The sequence below is a fragment of the Panthera onca genome, chromosome C2 (assembly GCF_046562875.1).
Source record: "Panthera onca isolate mPanOnc1 chromosome C2, mPanOnc1 haplotype 2, whole genome shotgun sequence".
In the NCBI taxonomy this organism is placed as follows: Eukaryota; Metazoa; Chordata; class Mammalia; order Carnivora; family Felidae; genus Panthera; species Panthera onca.
In genome coordinates, this window is record NC_138347.1 from 60,889,869 (window position 1) to 60,912,345 (window position 22,477).

Here is a 22,477-nt window from a genome sequence, read left to right on the forward strand (position 1 = left end):
GAACCAATATAAAGGCTCCAGTAAAATCAGCTGCGTAACACTCTTCAGAGGATGCTACTTTAAAAAAGTTTATTCCTATTTGGATATATTAAACGTTATACTTGAACACAGAGGATGTTGAGAATCTATCATGTTAAAATCCTGACTTGGGGTATCTACATTATCAAAGCAGCTTGAAGCTTAACAGTGTCCAGTAACTAGAAGCCTAAAAAAAGAAAAGAGGGATTTTTAGAAGGTTCTCCAAAAGCAACAGGATAAAAGTGCTATTGGCCTTGACCGCATGATGAGGGTTTTTTACCAAAGGGGAAAACTTAGTCCAGTTGATCATCCCAGCCTAATTGATTAATTGTGGGTCTGACCATCTGGCTGATGAATGCTGACACCCAGCAGTGATTACTGTGTAACACAAATCCGGATGTGCTCTCCCTGATGCCTCCCACAATAATGGCAACTCTGAACTTAAGGTTAGTTTATTCAGGCCTCTTGGCTCAATCTCTTCATGGAACAGTGGTTGTGGCAGGGAATATTTTACTAGACCTGGTCAAGCATTATCTTCTCTTATTTCAGTTACCCCCTCCTTCCCAACTCCACGCCTACCCACTCCTGAGCCCTCACTTGCCTATAATCACTTTTCATGCAAAGCATTCCATCTGTAGTTTTCATCATACTGTCTGATTCTCTCATTTCCGGTTGCTCTATTCTGAAAAATATTTGGTCTAAAAGACCTGTACTGCTATTTCACAGGGAATCCTATTGAGACATTTTTATTGTACCTTCCTTGCCACTGGTTTGCTTTAAATTACTCTTAGCTTCTAAAGTAAAAACAAACAAACAAACAACAACAAAAGCAAAAAACAACCAATGTGTGTGTATACGTGTGTGTGTGTGTGTGTGTGTGTGTGTGTGTGTGTATTTGCTCAAATTCTCCATGAGGTTAATAGAATACAAGGGTTAATAGAAGATAATTCTTATATCTTGAACATACATCTGATCCTCAGTTAGGTGTGTCCTATGGAGAAGACTCTGGAGCATTTTTCACTCCTGGAGAAGGAAAGCCAGGCTCCTGTAAATCACAGGGATCAATAGCAATGCCACCCACAAACCCATCTACACCTGGAGATAACCTGCACGTAGGAGAGTTCGCTAAGCAAATCAAATCTGAATGCATAAATATAAACCCGGGGGATTACAACCAAAGATTTTATTAGTTTTTGTGGGAAGGCACGGGGGAGTAAACTGACATAAAGTGTCTTGCACAAGCTTGGCCAATGAGTCACAACCAAGCGGGATCATCCATTTCCTCTCTCCTTTTCCCAGACTGATTTCCATCTCAAAATTCATCATGTTTCTTGTTCCCCACAGATGCTGAATTCTTCTAAGTTCCAGGCTGGGTTAGTGTTAATTTTCAGGAGATGATGGCAATAGCACGCTGAACTACGGAGTTCCAGACTGGGAACTGGGAAATGTTTTTTGCCTGACTGTCAGTAAACAACTATGTGTCTAGGGCAAGTCAAGTCCCTTAACTCCCCGTGTCTCAGTCTCTTCATTGAAAAATGATAGGGTAGGACCACATGAACTCCATAGTCTCTGCCAACGCTAAGATTCTATGGTCCTATAGCTCATTTCCTTTTTCTCTCTGGCATCAACTGCTCAACCACTCTGCTTACAGTCATTTCTCTGCTCTCAGTTACTGATGGAAAAATATCTCCTTCATTTACTACCCGGTATTTGGTATTTGTAATCCTGTTTTCTCTCTCTCTCTCTCTCTCTCTCTCTCTCTCTCTCTCTCTCTCTCTTTGATGCTGGATATTTGGAGTTATAAACACAAACATATCCAGATAGATGCTTTACATTTGAAGGCATTTAAGGAGAATAGCTTTCCCATGTAGAGCATTTAGCATAGCTCGGCATGGAGGAAGCAAGCCATCCAAAAGTGGAGCAAAGGGGCCAATTCACAAATGAGAGGAAGCCTTTCATAATAAGAGTCTCCAGACTCTTCAATTTCGATAAAGCTAAATGCTACAAAATTCCTACTACTTTTCCAATCAATCTCAGACATCATCACAGACACTTGGGACTACAAATTTGAGGACCAGCACTGGCAGTGATGCACTTCTTATTTCACCTCCACTATGTATATTGCCAAGTAGGATTTAGGATGGCATAGTAATAAGAGCCAAGAGGACAATCTGTCATTTATTTTCCTCCAAACTTTTCGAAATTTCCCATTTGGGCTCTGTTTCCCAGTTTTAATTTGGTAACTGCCATTTTTCAGCATTTCTTTTAACAGGTTACTAATAATTTCTGATACAGGATCTCATATTTCATTTTGTGCTGCTAGGACTGCTGTTAATATTTCATCTGCCTTCAGTTCAGCTCGGAATAAAGGCTGCTAGGTTTTTGATACACTGTTAACACTTTGGTTCTGAGGATTTGATGACCAGTATTCATCCAGTTTGTCCATATCTTGTTGGGTCAAAGTAAGAGATTGCTTGTCTCGGAAATATCTCAGGGTGTGGTATACATTCTAGGGATACTTCAGAGTTTTTGTTTTTGTTTTTTTCTGGATATTTGATGAAAACAACAAAAACAAATTTTTGTGTTTGTTCTCCCAGGTAACTTGCTATCTGCTTCAGTGGTAGTGTTCTGGAAGCAGAGTACAGAGGCTAAGAACCAGGGCTCATAGGGATATCTAGGTTCAAGTTCTGTCTCTGAAACTTACCACACATATCATGTTAGGCCAGTTCCTTAACCTTCCCAAGCCCCTGTTTTCCCACTGGTAAAACAGAGATAATAATAGTATCCACCTATATTGCTATGAGGATTCAATAAATTAAAAAAAAGTGCTAAGGACTTTCCGAGTTCCCAGTAAAGGATGGGTGTCATTATTACCCTAGTATTAATAATCTACCAATTCACATTACAGTGTTATTTTGCAACATCTTTTCAAGGACAACAAATCACTTTTGAGTCCAGACTTCTGTTGTTTGCTTTATTATATAGTTCACATTTAAAAAATTCTCAGTGAAATCAAGTAAAATATTTTAAAGTTGATCCTTAACATGACATATACTTAAAAATAGTATATAACATCATATCATTATGTCACCTTTCAATGTAGCATCAGATTCTCAAAGTTTTTATTCATCTAATAGCCAGGCCTAGAGAAGGTGCCTTGTACCATACCAACGCTAATCCATTCCATAAAGAGATGGCTTATCATATTTACTTTCCCATACTCCCAAAGAATACAGATTATTCTAATATTCTTTGGGTATGTATTATTCCAGGTCCATTAGGAGAGAGAAACCACATAGCAATTTGAACAGGAAAAGTTTAATATAAAGAATTATTAACTCTAACAGCGGATTGCAGTAATGAGGGAGTAGCTAGTAAGAAGTAAAGAGAATTCTAAATTATATAAGAATAGCAAATATAAGGAGCAATCATTACTTCTAGGGCTGGGACACGATGCCCAAGGAAGAGTCTCCCGAAACCCAGGAGAGGGTCCCAGATTTTGGTGGACCAGGCATGGATATTTATGAATGGTTGGCAGAGAAACTGCTGGGGAGCTGTACCGGCAGAACTTGCCGGACATCAGCACTCTGGGGAGCAGGGTGGTGTCTCACCTGAGGCACTCTGCTACACGAACCACCCAGTGTGTGTGCGTGTGCGTGTGCGTGTGCATGTGTGTGCAGGCGTGTGTGGTGGGTGCTGGAGGGAAGCTACGGGTCGGTGGGCCCTGGAGAGGCTACATGTTCTTCAGCTGCTGGACCCCAAGGCAGTTGTGTGTGCTGCAGGGGCCGGGCCCTGGAGAAACCATGTATACTGCTGGAATCTGCTAAAGGAATACCCAGGAACCAGGAAGGAAAACCACGTCCTCCTGAAACTTCTCTCCAAACCCCCTGCTGACTCCCACCAGCTGGGAAAAGAAACATATTTAAAGAACTCAGATACATCTTCCTAGGGAACGTAAGGAAGGGTAAATTTGGATTTGAGAGGCAATGCATTGATAACTGGCCCAGTTATCATTATTTGCTCACATATTTTATAAAAATAGTTAACTTTGCTGATTACAATCCAATGTTCTGTTCACCTTCACTAATATATTAGCTCTGTACGGCTAAATAAATACTGTCAGAATTAAGGAAAATAACATTCTATTAAATAAGAGTAGAAATACTAGTATTTGTATAATATTTTCCCTCAAGTGATGCCCATGTATGTTTTACTTGTTTATAACTTACAGATCAAGAAAAAGATGTACAGGGGTGCCTGGGTGGCTCAATCAGTTGGGCGTCCGACTGCGGCTCCGGTCATGATCTCCCAGTTCGTGAGTTCGAACCCCGCGTGGGGCTCTGTGCTGACAGCTCAGAGCCTGGAGCCTGCTTCACATTCTGTGTCTCCCTCTCTCTCTGACCCTACCCTGCTCATGCTCTGTCTCTCTCTGTCTCAAAAATAAAACAAAATTAAAAAATTAAAAAAAAAAAAAAAAAGAAAAAGATGTACATAAATACTAAACTATTGACCTAAATTTATGCATCAGTAATCCCAGTCCAGAATCTTAACTAAGTGGGTAATCAGAGAGCCATTACAAAGAACCCACAGCTTCGAGACAGGTAAAAATTATCTTAATTATCATTTTTACTTTTTTTTCTCCTTTTCTTTTTATTGACTCGAGAACTCATATTTGCTGTTGACTCATTTTTTGGGGAGACTGTTAAGTATAGGTTGCTAGTTTTCAGGAAAATGTATCATCTATTTAGCAGGAAATTTTTCCTATGGTTCCTGTCCTATATTGTCATATCCTCAATATCAAATAGAGAAGCATCAGGAAATGACCCATGTGGTGCATTCTTCAAGGTACACAGTGATCACTCTTAGAATTGGTTTTGCATATGAATAGGGAGCTACCTTGCCGAAATACTGCCCCTGTTTTGCCTAATTCCTCAATTCCTTTAAAAGGAGGCTTGAATCTGGCAGGCCTGGGTGGCTCAGTTGGTTGAGCATCTGACTTTTCAGGTCACGATCTCTTGGTTCATGTGCTTAAGCCCCATGTCAGGCTCTGTGCTGGCAGCTCAGAGCCTGGAGCCTGCTTCGGATCTGTGTCTCCCTTTCTCTCTGCACCTCCCCCGCCGATTCCATCTCTCTCTCTCTCTCTGTCTCTCTCTCTCTCTCTCTGTCTCTCAAAACTAAATAAACATTAAAAAGGGGGGGGGCTGTACTTTTTATTCTCTAATTAGAGGTAGGGTTTTAAAACACAAACCTCTGACATTAGGAAAGGTTGTTGTGGTGAGAGGCTGAAGGCACAGTAAGCAGTTCTGTGGGGAGAGGGACTATGGAGCACAGACTATCGCCTCGTATCGACAAAGACCACAAAGCACACGTCTCACTCATTTACCCGTTTCTACCCAGGCCTTGCCACAAGTTGTAATGCCCTCACTGTTATGGGAAGGACCTACTTGCTTCTTCACAGTTGTGTTTTCTGAAAACCAGTGGTATCATCGAGCCAAGCAAGCCTTGTTGGGCCGTCTCGCAGTCGTTGGAGGCAGGCAGGCGTATCTAGGATGTTCTTTCGTTTGTGTTGTGTGTGAGGATTGAGGTTAAACCTCATGACCCTATACACATTTGATCCTCACCTCCCCAGCAAACACCCACACCCACACACACACACACACACACACACACACACACATCTCTCCCTTGCAATTTCTGAGTCCAAAGGGAGATGATGACAAAGGAGAGCCGTACGTCCACGTGAATCAGGCGGGCGAGTCCCTTTTATTTTAGTTTGCCCTTCTGTTCAGCAGGCTTTTCTGCTCTGACCCACTATACTTACCCTGTCGGCTGCTCTTACTAGCAACATGCCTTTTTAATCAGCCTTCCTGGGGTCTGCATTTGATTACAGCATTTGTGTTCTATTTTGATTCTTTTGTACTGTGCCCTGTGGTGTTAGCTTGAAAGGTGTTATTTATAAAATGAAATTCTATTGTATTGCCACTTGGATTCAAAGAGGACATATAATATTAATGCAGAATGTATTTAATAATATCTTGAATCTATTAAATCAATTTCTTCATGAGAACACAGAATGGGAGGGAGGCCAGTTGGTTAGTAACCAGGTAATGAGATTTAAGAATTACCTGAACTTTCCTTCACAAACACTTGTGAAAGCCGGCACAAGAATCATTCTCTTAACGTCAGGGTTTCCAGAAGGAGGCGACTACCTTTCCTCAGCCAGCCCAGTGCAGCATGCACCTGTTTAAACATTCAATTGTGAAGGCCAAACATTTTCCTAGGCCCTTAGATGCAAATTTTTTGACTAAGGAAACCATGAGGCGAAACACGGATATGACTTTTTTACTACCTAGGAAAATTTAGGTAAAGAGGGAAATATAATCACCTGTTTCCAAGGAGCTGCTTGCAAGATTTGTAAAAGAAAAAAAAAAAAAAAAAGACATTTCTTATGTTCCTGACTCCTCTGGAAAGCAGGCTAGGAAAATCCTAGTGATACTAATAATGGAGGCAGAGTTTTCAGGGTGGCTTGTTTAGAATGATGTTCTCACCTAGCATAAGTGCAGCTTTCTTTACAGCTGCTGGTTCTCTACACTCAAATGCGTATGGATTAGATCGATGAAGAAGTCCCCAGCTTCTCTTCTAATTTTAATGCATGCCCAACACTGAAACATTATCTCACAGTACTTATCACATCTGTTGCTGTACACATGCCATTCTTCCCCTATACCCTTCCCACCCAGCCCCCACCCCCACCCCCATTGATACAACTGAAATCATCAATGGCTAAAGTGCTGTTTGAACATGGAATAAGGAAGGATCCAGTGTGGAAGAAGTCTGTTGGGCCCTACAGAACTTGCTAAAAGAAACTGTCACACCCAAGGAAAGTTGGCTGTTTAATTCTGGATGACAGCTCCTAGATTTCCACGTGTTCTCACTCACTGGCTCATCATAGAACTCCAGGAAATCTAGGGTCCAGTTTCTAATTAGGAAAATGGGAATAATTACATTTATCTTTTTCTACATGCATTGGGCTTCTTTAGGGTTGATGAGATAATAGTTCTGAAATGCTCTAAGTTCTCTGCAGTGACGGTAGGATGCAAATGCACAATTTTATTAAACTGATAATTCAGACCCTCTTTTGGGTTCTTCAAATCCAGATATCAGAAACAGTGATGAATGAATTTGTACCCCTTTGGGAATAAATTATATACCCTCATTCATAAATAACATCCCAAATACAAGGAGTGAGGATGTGTTGGGAAATAGACATCTCAACCTCGAATGCATCAAATTACAAGCTACTTATATAAAAAGATCATATTATTCATCTCTGTATCCATCCAGATTTCACCATATTGATTTGCATTATGTAAGTATTCTACTAATATTTCTTGAATTGAACTGAAAAATGAGATCATACAATTTTAGAGCTGAAAGTAGCTAGAGACCATGTAAGTCCAGTTAACTCATTTGGCAGGTGATAAAACCAATGCCCAGATAAATTAATAACTTATCCAAGTGCAATATTAGCAATGTTACAAGTCTTTGGAGGAGTTGTTAAAGATCTGCCACTGAAAATATATCCCTCAATCAATTAAAACAAAATAGATGTTCTTTTGTCAAATAAGAAGCACTCGTCAGATCAAATAAATCCAAAGTATTCTAATCTAACCAGGGAGGCTGAAGTCTAAAGTAACAAGTAAATTTCATTAAATGGCTATAGACCATAAGTGTGCTAAAAATGCCAACTTACTAAAGTTGCCTATTTTATTTATTTTTAAAGAGTTTTTAAAGTTTATTTATTTTGAGAGAGAGACAGTGAGAGTGAGCAGGGGAGGGGCAGAGAGAGAAGGAGAGAGAATCCCAAGTAGGCTCTGTGCTCTCAGCATGGAGACTGATGAGGGACTTGAACTCACAAACCATGAGATCATGACCTGAGTCAAAACCAAGAGCTGCAAGCCTAACCGACTGAGCCACCCAGGCACCCCTAAAGTTGCCTTTTTAAAACACTGTGCCTATCCCCCAATCCATTGGTGTACTTCTCAGGTAAAATCGAGGTCATACATATAAAAAGTAATGTTAAATCTTTGAAATTATATGGGATTCATGGTGGTGCAATTTAAAGATGAGATTACTTTTATCTATTATTTCAGTCGACTATTAAGCCATGTAGTAGACCTGCAAACCAAATTTAAATTCTAGGTTTTGGGAAATAAAATAGGACAAGAGACTTTATCCTTTGTTAAATAAAAAAAATAAGCAGGCCTTATAGTGAGAAAGGCAATTTCCCTTTGGTGGAAGTTGCTTACACAGTATTTGCAGAAACAAGTTGGTTTGACTCTTGGCTGAGTCAAGAATTGTCCGGTTAAATTAGTACCATAACAACAAAAGTCAGTCAAACTATCCTTCTGACTGATTTGATTTCTTTTTTTTTTTTTTTGAAGAGTATTAATTTTTTTCTTTTATCTTAAATCAATCAAAACATTTAAATTATTAATTAGAATGTAAGCAACTTGTAGTCAGAGTTATTTCAATAACCTCCTAAAAGCTGTAGCAGGGTGACTGGCATACAACAGACCCTGAATAAATATAAAAATTTCAATTGTTGTAGAATAGTAATCGAGGAGATCTCCAATGAGCGACTTTTCATTTTTCAGAAGCTCCTAGCACACTGGAAATCCCTGGTCACAGAGAACAGAACTTGGAGCAAAAGGAGCAAAGGAGTGCTGCGGGAGTGGTGCTTCCAGGGCTTGGAGGGCCTGTTGGACACTACTGTTTGTGTATCACCAAAACTGGATTCTGGAAACACAACTGGGCTTTCACAGGTCAAGTTCAAATTATTACCTTGGTATTTCAGCCTCCACTTCTTGCTCTACCTTGCTTAGGCATCCCAGGTCCCAATCCATCCCAACAAGTATTCTGGGGTAGAGCCAGACTATGTTAGTTTTTCCCTTTATCCTGGTATTGTCAAGGGAGTCCTAAATTTTACATTTTCTCTTCTATTATCTCCATAATTTGTGAAGTCATGTCTGGACTTCTGGGTTGAAATATTATGCGTTCATTTACTGTGATTCAATAATCATCTACTGTGTGTGAGACACTAGGAAAATAAAAAGAAATAAGGCTTACTTCCTGCCTTCAAATAATTAAGGAATTCACAATGCGGTGACTACTTCTCATATACAGCATATGTGTTCCTGCTCTCAGCTTTTGTTCTTCTCTTGTCGGAGGGTCCTATCGTTATTCTTTTATTGATCTCATTGTTTTAGTTACTCGTAGTCCAGCTTATGTTCTACCTCCACATACACCATTTTCTAGTTTTTGTGGTACACATTAACTTCCCTTTGGTTCCGGTGAACACGAATAAGAGTTGACACGAATGCCCCCCCAATACCCATTCCCCCAATTCCTCCTAGCTACAGACCCCTATTTTGTTCAGAATGGTAATGTGCTCAGTCCTGGATGATGACTTGTGATATTTCCAAGCCAATTATGACAAATCTGTTTCCTGATTTCCTTGCCTCCCTAGCAACCAACGGCGGCTTTGGGACCCAGTTCTAGTCAGTAAGTTCCATATGGCAAATCTGCTGAGAAAGCTTTTTCTCTTCTGATAAAGGGAGAGGTAAAAGGTGATCCTTCGGCATCTCCCTTCCTCCCTCTTTTTTTTTCTCCTTTTCTAAGTTTTTATTTAAATTCTAGTTAGTAAACATATAGTGTAATGTTAGTTTCAGGTGTATGATATACTGATCCAACACTTCCAGACAACACCTGATGCTCCCTTCTTCCCTCTTTCAACATAGACATGATGCTTGGAGCTGTAGCAGCTATTTTGTGATCCTAAAGCAACAGACACAAACAAAAGGCAAAGAGAACCCCAGAGATGTTGGCCCTGGCTTTATCACACACCAGCAATTCCCTACCTCTGGACTTCCTGTTCTGTGAAAAACACAAACCCTTATTGTTTAAGCCACTCAAGTCAGGATTTCTGCTACTGTACACTTTCTAATCAAGAAAAAACTTTCATAATTTGAATTATCCAAACTATTCTTCCTAACGAGATGGCAAACACTGGTTACATTCTTGGCATTTAATAAATACTCATTTGCTTCCTATCTTGACTATGTATACTAGACATTCAACATACGTAATGAAATTCTCATTCTGAAAGCAGGAAAGGGGAAAATTGTACTAAGACATGAAAAGAGAATTAAACAAGGTCAAAAAAGAAAAAAAAATGAGTCTAAAATAAGAAGTTCTATGAGAAGAATTTGTTACAACCCAGTTCAGTTACAACCTATAATGAAAGAATCTTTCTAAAGTTTTCCAAAATTAGTAGAAATATTTTTTAAGTAAGAAATAAGACATTAGAATAAGCCCCAAAGGGATGAATATTTTAAAGAAGAGATCATATAAACAAGATTTCTATTAAATACAAAGAAAACAATGCAATGCAGTTCCGGCTGTATTAAAACTAAGTGAGGAACCAGCATTGTTAAATATCACTTTTAAGGAGACACTTTCTCTGTCCCTTAGGTAGCAGGACTGACTCATCCAAATGCTCAAGTTCTTAGCATGCTAATTAGTTTCCAAAATCTTTCACCTGAGGTTTAACCCATGCTTGAGGAAACTATTATATATAGCATTTGCTTTTGGAGAAAAACTACAGAAGCTGGGACAGAAGCTATTTTCAAGGCTTCCAAATATTACAGGTAATGGGGAACTGTTGAGAGAAAGAAGTAGCTTTGGGTCGTTTTAGGTTAGTGACCTTTAATATAAGGTGTGATTTAATCAGAAGCCAGAGTAATCATAGCAGGAGGTGGGGAAAAGGACTCAGAGCTGCCTGGAGTTAGTGATGACTTTGGTGGCCACTTTCAGCTTGAACTCAAACTGCAGGATTCTGTCAGAGGCTCCACAAACAAAGGGCTGCATTATGGAACACATCTTGTATTCCTTTGTGAAGGATTCCACAACAAAGTTTCATTAGTTCCCCTCCCCACCACATTTTTCCCACTTCCAGGCTGCAACCTGTCCAGAAGGGAAACTTTCTCCCTCAAATAAAAAGTTAAGTTGAAAAAAAAAAAAAAACCTGACTGTTTTTTTTTTTTTTTTGTTAGGAACTGAATGAAATTGATTTGAACTTTATACTGACAGGGAAAACACTTTTTTGTTTTGAATATTTAAAAAAAAATTTTAATGTTTATTTTTATTCTTTTGAGAGAGAAAAAGAGAGAGCATAAGCAGGAGAGGGGCAGACAGAGGGAGACACAGAATCCCAAGCAGGCTCCAGGCTCTGAGGTGTCATCTCATGAACCATGAGATCATGACCTAGCCAAAGTTGGATGCTTAATCGACTGAGCCACCTACGTACCCCACTGGGAAAATACTTCTTAAGCTAGGTGGAGAAAATTAATCTCATCTGAAGAATTTCCAACTAATTCAGCAACAGTTAGCAACGACTGTCAAACTCTCTATCTAGATTTATCATTTTCTGGTAGTGTTACTCTGTTGGCTATACCGCTCTTAGAGGGTCACCATGCAATACAGCATTTAAAAAAATTTTAACGTTTATTCATTTTTGAGAGACAGAGAGACAGAGCATGAGCGGGGGAAGGGCAGAGAGAGAGGGAGACAGAATGTGAAGCAGGCTCCAGGCTCTGAGCTGTTATCACAGAGCCCAATGCAGGGCTCAAACTCACGAACCATGAGACCTGAGCCGAAGTCAGACAGTTAACCGACTGAGCCACCCAGGCACCCCCTCAATACAGCATTTTATAGGCAAAAATGCAAGACTGAACATTGATGATGCATAGCAATATATTTTCATAAATAGTATCTTTTTTCAAAATAAAATTTATTTTTGTGCTTGATATGAGGATGTTCTAAGATTAAACACAATCCTATGCTATCATATTTAGCTTTGGTGTATAAAAATCTATTTTTTAGCCCTATGGTTTTTTTTATTAATTACTAACTTAAGACCCTTCCGTTACACGATATTATTTTGATCGGCTGTAAAAATAATTTAACTGCCGAACAGATTTTTCCCTTTTAACATTTCAAATGTTGGCTTAATGTTTGTCACTTAGATCCCTATAAAAGTGTGAAGTTTACAGAGTAATACTGCATAGAACATGTCTTTTGGTCTGAGTCTGGGTTGTGCATAGGCAAAGCTTAGATGGGAGCCCCCAACTACCAAGTGGTATTAAAAACGTTAGGCTTTGAATTTCAACAGGTGACCTTCTTCCTTCTGACTAGGTCTTAAATGGATGTAACATTCCATCACCTCTTGGGCAGAGCGGGAGACTGAACCAACTTCATGGTAGCTGGAAATCAAGGCAAGTTACATGTGGGATACCTGGCTGTTCATTCGGCTGGTCTTTTTTCATTCAAAATGCATCACTTTTAGACTCAGGATTATGTCTTGTATATTGGGTAACCATATCTTCCCATCTAATTCCAACTGTCCAAGCACAATTATTAACAGTGGTCACTTATACTCTCAAAAGTGGCCCAGTTTGGATGATAAATTATAGGGCTATCCTACATATGAGCTTTAAAAAAGTTATTTATAACACCATTTGCAGTGATAATCATTCTCTTTAGAGCAAATTAAAATAATCACTATTGGTCAACTTCTGTAAAGAGAGGAATAAACTAAAAGCTTATTACTTTAATCCCAATGATTCAACCGTAGAGATTTTGCCATCTCAAAGTTTATTTTAAGATGAGAGTAATTTTGGAATATCATATTTCTATGAATTATTTAGGATTCCTAATTTTAGGCAGTATTGGTTTTTTTGTTAGCCCTATTTCAAACAAGAAGGCTCATTTCCCCTTAAAATTTGTTATAATGAAAAAAGCACAAGATCTGAAATGAAATACTTTGCATCTTGCATTTGAATCCTAATTCAACTATTTGCTTCAATTGGAAAATTCAAATAATCTCTGAGAACATCATTATTATTAACCCCTCTTAAACTGCCTTTAAGGACATTTTAGAAGCCATAAGTGAAAGAGCAATGTATATTGTAAAAAGGTAACATAATTTCAACATAGTTATTATTTATTTTTATAATAAAGACAGCTTATCCCTTTGCAACTTCTAGGACATTTGTATGCTGAAGAAAAACTGCTCCAACAGTAGCTAAGATTGAGCCACATGTGTGGGGGCTCTTCTCTGACACAGTTTCATCACATTTTGGGTGACACCTGTGCATGGACATCAATGGCCCACAAAGATCAAAGGAGGAAAGACTAAGGACCTTACGCACTAAAGCCAGAGAATGAAAGGCTGAACTTTAAAGTACATAACTCTGGTCAAAAGTTTTATTAGTGGTTTCATGAGTTTATGATATAGATAATCTTTCCTCAAAAGAAAAGGGGAACATGGCAATAAGAGGGGCTGGAGTAGAAAGGTTAGTTCATGGAACAGGAGATTTTCTTTTTACTGGTCACATTTTTCAGACATTCCTGGATCCTATAGATACACTCCTCTTTCTTCCTGTTCTGCTCTTTTTTCTCTGAAATTCTTTTTTTTTTTAATTTTTAATTTTTTTTTTTATTTTAGAGATTGAGAAAGAGAGATTATGAGCAGGGGAGAGGGGAAGAGAGAGAGAGAGAGAGAGTGAGAGAATCTGGGCTCAGCATGACGAGGTCTCATTACCCTGGGATCATGACTTGAGCCGAAATCAGTAGCTGGATGCTCAACGGACTGAGCCACTGAGGCTCCCCTCTTCTCTGAAATTCTAAATTCTCTGGCCCAGAAAAAACATCTGGGTGTTCAGACTTAATTCTTTTAAACCACCTGACATCAAAAATTATGTGAGAAGTGTTTTTAGTTTTTCATCTATATGAATGTAATCAAATTTTATTTTATTTTATTTTATTTTATTTTATTTTATTTATTTTAAAATGTTTATCTATTTTGAGAGAGACACAGCCAGCCTAGCAGGGAAGGGGTAGAGAATCCCAATCAGTCAGCCCAGAGTCTGCCAGGCTTGATCTCATGAACCGTTGAGATCTGAGTGGAAACCAAGAGCCCGAGGCTTAACTCTTTGAGCCACACACACAACCCTCAAATGCTTTTATTTAAAAAAAAAAAAAAAAAAAAAAAAAAAAAAATCTCTGACCGGGGCACCTAGGTGGCTCAGTTGGTTGTGTCAACTCTTGATTTCAGCACAGGTCATGATTTCACGGTTCCTGCATAGGGAGCCCCAGCTTGGGCTCTGCGCTGACAGCATGGAGTCTGCTTGGGATTCTCTCCACCTCTCTCTATGCCCCCACCAAACCTCCCTCAAAATAAATAAATAAATAATAAAAATATGACTCTCTGATTTCCCCCCACCTTGCCATTGTTTCAAAGACATTTCTTTAGGGACACCTGGGTGGCTTAGTCGGTTAAACATCTGACTTTGGCTCAGGTCATGATCTCCAGTTCCTGAGCTGGAGCCCCACTTCAGGCTCAGTACTGATGGAACTGTCATCAGTACTTCGATTCTGTGCCTCCCTGTCTCTCTGCCCCTCCCCCACTCTTGCCCCTCCCCCACTCTTTGCCCCTCCCCCCTCTCTCTTTCAAAAATATTAAAATATTTAAAAAAGACATTTCTTTAGAACTTTTAGTAATTGTAAGAAGAGTTCTTATAAATTATCCTTCATCCCAATAATTAGACATCCCAATAATTACGCTAAAAGGAGAGCTAATCCTGTAATATATGGCATTTTTGTCTGTTTAGATTGACTTCTCTGATATTAGGGCTCTTGTATCTAATTTAAGGCCTCAAGAGATCTTTCGGTTTGTACAAGGTTCTGTCAGTTAACCCTGTAACCAATGGTCCTCAATTTTAAATATACTCTGGTTGCAAAGATGGGAGGACCCAAAGAGGAGTGAATGGCAAGAGACTTCGGAGAGCAACAGAATGCCAAAACTACTTGATATCCCTGGGCTGAAAAAGAGCTTTAGATATCTTCCCCCACCCCGTGGAGAGAAAATCTCTCTCACACATTCCATCTATTAGAAGTTCATTTGTGTTTAACAAGCCCCTCTTTTAAAATGCAAATCTGCCTCGTGAACCTGTAAACCTCCTTCACACCTTATTGTTAATTACGTTGATGTTCTAGGATATGATCAACACTTAACTGATATTGGCAATCCAGGAATGAACAAATAGCTCAGAGTGGAAAAAGGGAATTTTTGGTGGAGAAGGACTGGAGGCAGTAGTGTAAGGATTTCATTTGTGAGCAACAGGGCACACCAATTATTTTGTAGTTTTCATCTAGGAGAGTGGCAGTAGCTGGAGTACCATAAAAGGCGCATTTTTCTTTTCTTTTTTTAATTTTTTTAATGTTTATTTATTTTTGAAAGAGACAGACACACATAGCGCGACTGGGGTGGGGGTGGGGTAGAGAGAGAGGGAGACACAGAATCCAAGCAGGTTCCAGGCTCTGAGCTGTCAGCACAGAGCCCAATATGGGGCTCAAACTCACAAAGGGTGAGATCAAAGGGGCGCCTGGGTGGCTCACTCAGTTAAGCGTCCAACTTCAGCTCAGGTCATGATCTCACGGTTTGTGAGTTCGAGCCCTGGGTAGGGCTCTGTGCTGACAGCTCAGAGCCTGGAGCCTGTTTCGGATTCTGTGTCTCCCTCTCTCTCTGACCCTCCCCCGTTTATGCTCTGTCTCTGTCTCATAAATAAATAAACATTAAAAAAAGTAAAAAAAAGTAAAAAACAAACAAACAAAAAAAACCAACAAAAAACAACAACAACAACAACAAAGGGTGAGATCATGACCTGAGCTGAAGTTGGACGCTTAACTGACTGAGCTACTCAGGTGCCCCCAAAGAAGCCTTTTTCTTGATTGCCATTGTCTGACTGAGATCAGAACAGGTCTGGAAATCTGCCAACTTAAGTTTAAATATTCAAACTTTAAACTTCAAACTTTAAGTATTTAGCCATAGCAACTTAATTGAGTTTAGTGTTTCCTGGAAACCTTTCTAGCTAATTCTCACTATCTCTAAAACTTGGCAACCTTGGATTCTAAGACTGTTCTGGTTCAACCTACCAGCTCTGAAGCTCAACTGATAAGTGAATTCTAAAAATAAGTGAATGTGGGCCAGTCCTTTTTCATTGTGTCACTAGTCATTCACTTCTTTGGAGATTATGGTATGTAATCTAGAACACTGTGAGCAACTTTAGAAAATGTAAGATATATTATTTCTATATCTGTTTTAGTAAGTGCTACTTGATCTGGTATCAAAAGGTTGCAAAATTTGAATCTGACTTCAATTGACTTAAGTTACAAGTTTTAGCTAAACAAAAATTCAAGGAAAAATATTTTATGACATCTTATAATATCATCTGTCATCTCTCCATTTATATGAAAAATAAACATGCTAAAATCTTCACTATTAAGAAAAGGGGTCATCTTTCCCGCCCAAATCGCTATTTTTAGTTTTCATGTGGTTGGATACATTTATAAACTATTACATAAAAACATATGGTTGGAACATGCTTATTCCTTCATGAGTTCCTCTTTTGAGGCTGCAGAATTTTCTTAGTTGTTCCATGTGCTTTTTTGTTGTGCTGATGACTTCTTGTTCTAAATAATTTTCTTCCTTTTCTATTGTTAATGGAATGAATTTCAATAAGGAAAAAAAGAAACCCTCTAATGAAAATCCCTTTCTTCATAGACATGGGCTGGGAAGTATTATAGGACACAGGGGGACAACAAGTATGTTGCACATTGTTCAATTGATCCCTCTGTGGTTTATTCACCTGAATGCGTTTTGAAAAGCAGTGAAGCAACAGTGGGAAAGGGATTGTTTGTGTGGCTAATTTCAGTTACTTATAAAGTACTAGACAGGTTTGTCTTATTATTAAACATAAATACACAGTTTTATGTTTCCTCAAATCAGTGAACCCCCATTTTAACGTATCTCACCCATGTAGAGTGCAAAGTCCCAGAGGTATTAAAATTGCACCAAGCCTGAACTTGGAGTTTTATTACATGATTCTCAGTTGACCTTTAAGTGTGACAGTCAACTATTGAATTGGTATAGTTGAATTACAGTTCTTTCAAATGGAACAGTATTGTTGAACAATTGAGAATCCTTCCAACTATTTAATTTGATTTTGTACTTTATATTTTGTCTTTACCTTCCCTTATAACACTCTTCCTCCATTCCCTACATACTTTGACTCCCATACCTCTCAATTCTGCTTGACAGTGAGACTCTACAGTTTTGGCACATGCTGGGTTCTCTATAAATACTTGTTGAATGCAGGAAAAACCCCATGGATAAATATTGTGAAACAAGCAATAGGAAAACTTTTAATTAGGCAAATTAACAAATCTATAGTTTTGGGGGACATCCATGATAATAACAAAATGATTAAAAATTCCAAGGATATTTAGAAGGATGTAATCTAGAAGGTTAAAAATGAGAAATTCTAGAATTGGAAAAGAAGAAAAATAATACAGCTCAATACAATTGAAAGCACATGCAGAAGAAAGCTAGTATATTGTTTATTAAAACATTAAATGGAAAGACTGAAATTAGAATGCTAGTTGGTATTATTATATCAAAGCAGAAAGTTCTTTCTTATTGTTCCAACTCTGGAGAGAACAAATTCTCCAATGCCACCAAGAACAGAATAGGGAGAAATGTTTGGAATTTAAGAGTTGCAGAAGATAAAAAAGCTAGATGTTCAAGGTAAGTCAGCTTGGTTTGTGTGGTAACCAGCTTCCAAGATGACCGCCCCCCCCCCCCCCCCATGACCCCTGTCTCCTGGTATTCACTCCTTTGTATAGTCCTCCCTACACATTGTAGCAGGGTGGTCTGTGTGACCAATACAATGTGGTGAGAGTGACTCACGATGCTAGGTCAGAAAAGTCATTACTGCTTCTTCTTAGTCTTTTTGATCTTGGCTTCTGGAGAAGCCAACCCCTATATCATGAAGACACTCAAGCAGCCCTACAGAAAGGCAAGGAAGTAAGACCTTGCTTACTTGTGGCAAGGTCACTTACTTCATGTGGCAAGGAAGTAAGACCAACAGGCAACACTGACTTATGAGCCATGTAAGTGAGCCAACTTGGAAGTGGATCCTCCAGTGCCAGTCAAGCCTTCAGATGACTGCAACCCCTGCTGACATCTTGACCTCAACATCATGAAAGAATTGAAACCAGACCACTTCTCTAAGCTGTTCTTGAATTCTTGAGCATGAGAGATCCCTGAAAGATAATACATGCTTATTGCTTGAAGTCTCTAGATTTTGAGATTTTTTTTTTGTAGCAATAGATAACTAATACAGTGATTATGGCTTCCCCCCATCCCTACGCCTGAGGTGCACAGAATTGGATTAATCATAATCCTTGGTGCATGAGGCATACTCATTATTGGTCCATACTTGGCCTACTTTAATTCATATAGTTAGCTATTTTTTTTAATAAGTTAATAAACACCAACCAACTAAGTCCATAAAGGAAGAGCTAGGAATTTTATAATAACCTACATCTATCCATATAGTTTACCCCATCTTATCTTCTTGTCTCTCACACCTAAGATAACCATTATCCTGATTCTCATGTTTATTATTTATCTGAGTTCCTTTTCATATAGTTTATCATGTCTATAGGTATGCTTAAATTTATGTTTGTGTATATTCACGTATGCATATATATTATGTATCTAGTATGTACATATTTTGGTTGCTTTTAACTTTATAAAATGTTATTATGCTGTATATAATGTTTTGAGATTTAATTATTTTCACTTAATATTGTTAAGGTTTATCCATGTTGTTGCGTGTCACTGCAGCTCATTCATTTCGTGTCTAATTATTGATGTTGCCAAGGTAGTAAGACAGAAAAATAAGACTAATAGACTTTATATCACAGAAATATGCAGTTGTAAGTGAGTAGGATAAAACATATCTAGGATAGAATTTCAATAAATTCACTAGCTCTAGACATTAAAAAAAGCAGAAAATTAATTTAGAAGTTAAAAAATTATCTCCTGGGGCACCTGGGTGGCTCAGTCGGTTAAGCGTCTGAGATCTCAGGTCATGATCTCATGGTTTGTGGGGTTCAAGCCCTGCATCAGGCTCTGAGTTGACAGTGCGGAGCCTGCTTAAAATTCTCTTTCTCTCCCTTGTTTTCTGCCCTCCCCCATCTCAAAATAAATAAATAAATAAGCTTTAAATATCTTAAACAATTCTTTCCTTATGGGTAATAGCATATTTTAGTAATGTATACATATTCATTTTAAATATAATACAGTTTATTATACACACACACAAATGATGTACTCTACAGATGTTTGTTAAGCTCAAAGATCTATGAAAATACAGTAAGAGTTGCCTATATAAAAATAAAATGCTAATGTTTTGAAGGACTCATTGCAAGAGACTACATTGGTGAGTGAACACCAAAGATTATCTTTCTTTTGTTTAAGAATTCATTGGGGAACCTGGATGGCTTAGTCGGTTAAGTGTCTGACTTCAGCTCAGGTCATGATCTCATAGTGGTGAGTGAAAGGCCCACAAGAGGGGTGCGGCTCAGATCCTGGAAACTGCTTCAAATTCTGTGTCTCCCTTTCTCTGCCCCTCTCCCACTCTCACCCTGTCTCTCTCTCAAAAATAAATAAATAGTAAAGAAAGAATTCATATATTTTTATGTAAATAATATTTGTGTACAGAAATTTTCTTTACTACCAACTGTTCTTGCACACATACACAATTTCAAAGAATTCCTAAACATGATTACTTAATGTCTACCTCAAATCTTTATGCATACAATTTGAAGTATTACTGACAAATCGAATTAATTATATATCCAAACAGAAGGGTCTTTCAGTCTTACCTCTTAGCTTCTTTCCAATCAAAGTGCATATTCCACTGTCTTGACAGCACTATCCAGATACTAGCCTCATTTGTTAATTACAGACATGTTTCAACTATATTTGTGTCAGCCAACTATTTTCTGATATCTTTCTCACTGACATCAGTTTACAATGGATAGTATTGTTGAATGTAAAAGTTACTTTATTTTAAAATTATTATTAATACTCTTGCATCCCTCCCCTCCCCCAACCCCCACCCCCTACCTCCCACCAGTGCCTTATGAATGGATGTTGATTCATGGAGATTTAATATGTTTCCTTAAGCTAAATCGACTTCTAGTACAAGTAGATTTTTGTTATGGAGTAGCCAAATTAACTCTATCCATTAAATCAAGATCTATTTAGCCATTTGGCTTTACCAAAGAGACACAAACACTTTTCTCTGACTTGATACAATTACAAAGAATGTGTGTGAAAACTATCTATAAAGCAAGAAATATTTCATTCTCGATTCTTCACTAAACAAATGGTGAAGGTTTAAGGAACAGAAGGAAAAGAAATATTGATGGAATAGAGCCCTCAACTATGGCATAAAGTCCAAAGCATGGAGCAAGTAAAAAAAAAAAAAAAAAAAAAAGTAGAGGATTAGTAGAAGTACTGAAGGTGATGAGAAGTACTGATACAGGAGAGTCACCTTTTTTTTTCTGTAGTCATTTCCCTAAGGCCCTTTACTAAAAAAATTTAAAAAGAATACATTTTTCTTAAATTTCTCAGTTAAAAAAAACCCAAACCTCTACACAAGAAAGAAGGACTATTTGAAAAGCAGCTCAATGGGAGGATGATAGGAGGTATGGGCCAAAAAGAAGGCTACCTGAGCCAGCCCTTGCCATGATGCCCTCTCTCAGTAGCCTTGTGGTAGATGGAAGAAATTTGAAAAAATTTCATATGGGAATGAAAATAAGTAGAAGCCCTGGTTTAAAAAGAGTTAAAGAAGTATCTTTTTCTCCCTCATACTAGAGTTTGTATTTGGTGAAGGAAGAGTCTACTTCCTTGTGATGAAAACTTCTTCCTAATGAACACTCCACTAGGAATGTTTGCAAATAGGCAAGACACAAGGCAATAGGCAATGGCAATGGGAAAGACAGACCAGGTTTAAGATTTGCTTTGGAGGTTGAACTGATAGAATGTGGTAAAGCTATAGTGTACACTAAGGCAAAAAATAGAATAATCTCTTTCTTCCAGTCTACTGTACAAGGGAGAGTTTGTTGACTTAATGCTGTAAATGTAAAAAAAAAAAAAGTTTCATTCATCCTCCTGTAATAATGCCAGTCTAATTTGCTATTAAATTTCCATTTAAATGCTCTATTTTATTTAGTTTTAAGGGATTAGATCCCCTTAAATTTACCCAGGAAGTTCCTATGGAAGTCAGTTGCTGAGAGTATTCTTAGAGGAATCTCCAAAATGTTGCAAGATAAATAACCTCAGTATAAGAGGAAGATTAAGTAGAGTGGAAGGCTTAAGAGTTACCTTTGGAAAGGAAAAGAAAGGATTTAGAATTCTGGGCTAGAGTTGCTAGTTAATCACTGATTGAAAAGAACCTAGTCAAGGTAGTTTTACAGGACTTCCCAGGAAGGGAGGACTTCTACATTTTTCCTCATGGGAACAAAGCTAAGAGTTTTATCATGGAGAGAAATCCAGAGAGGAATGTTCATCATTCTCTCCCCTCCAAACACACACACACACACACACACACACACACACACACACACACACACCCTTCCTTTTCTTCTTCCTTTCAACTCCACAGCTCTTCCTTTGGTGACTTGAAGATAAAAGACCTAACAATAATAAGCCATAGATAGCGCCTGGGAAGTCTCAAAAGCCTAAAGGGAGGTTTAACTTCTGGAAAAGGCTTTTGGCAATTTACTTAGGTTGAGTGAAAAAAGCAATGTGATAGGCAAAGCATGGGTTTAGGATCAGACAGCCAAGACTTTGAAGCTTAACTCTACTACTTATTATCAGTGTCACCTTGAGCAGGTTAGCCAACCTGTTTAAACTTCAGTTTAGTCACCTCTAAAATGATGATTACCTATGGAATCTGTGTTCCAAAGCCCATGCAGGTACTCAGTAAGCACTCAGTACTTCTCTAGTGTCTCTCTAAACTGAATTTGGAGTCAGGAGCTAGTAAACAAGACATTTATGTGAAAGAAAGGAAAGATACTTAATCCTGAGAGCACTCACACTAACAATCATTTGTTGACATCTCTTCATTTGCTAATTGATACAATGTTTAGAAGTGGAAGAAAAAAGATTAATCTCTAACTTCTATCATCTGAAAAAAACTAAAGGTCAGAACCAAGAAACAGAAGACAATACTAGATTATCTCTAAGGTTAATCTTCCAGAGATTTTTCACAAACATATAGTATTCAGTGTTCTCACATTATAGACAATATTCTCTACTTATATTTTGATATAGTTGTCTATCAGAAGAATAAAAAGAAGTACTTTAAGCGTAAATTTTAATTAAATTTCGTGCTATGTTTCAATTGGTTGTTTTACCTGCACTATTGGATTTGTTATGACATTCCTTCCATTATTGTCCTAGCACCCCAGTTAATAAGAA

General features: G+C 38.2%; 1 protein-coding gene across 45 annotated transcripts in view; it reads right to left on the bottom strand.

Annotated features, from left to right (window-relative positions):
* The window catches only part of ZBTB20 (zinc finger and BTB domain containing 20), a 785,665-nt gene that overhangs the window by 305,950 nt on the left and 457,238 nt on the right, over nucleotides 1-22,477 (bottom strand). For 2 of the 45 annotated variants that reach the window (XM_060640780.3, XM_078453033.2), the window contains one exon: nucleotides 6,144-6,258. The exons of the other annotated variants lie outside the window; for them this stretch is intronic. The gene's annotated coding sequence lies outside the window, so the exon portion shown is untranslated. The remainder of the gene's footprint in view (nucleotides 1-6,143; nucleotides 6,259-22,477) is intronic. 45 annotated transcript variants of the gene reach the window in all.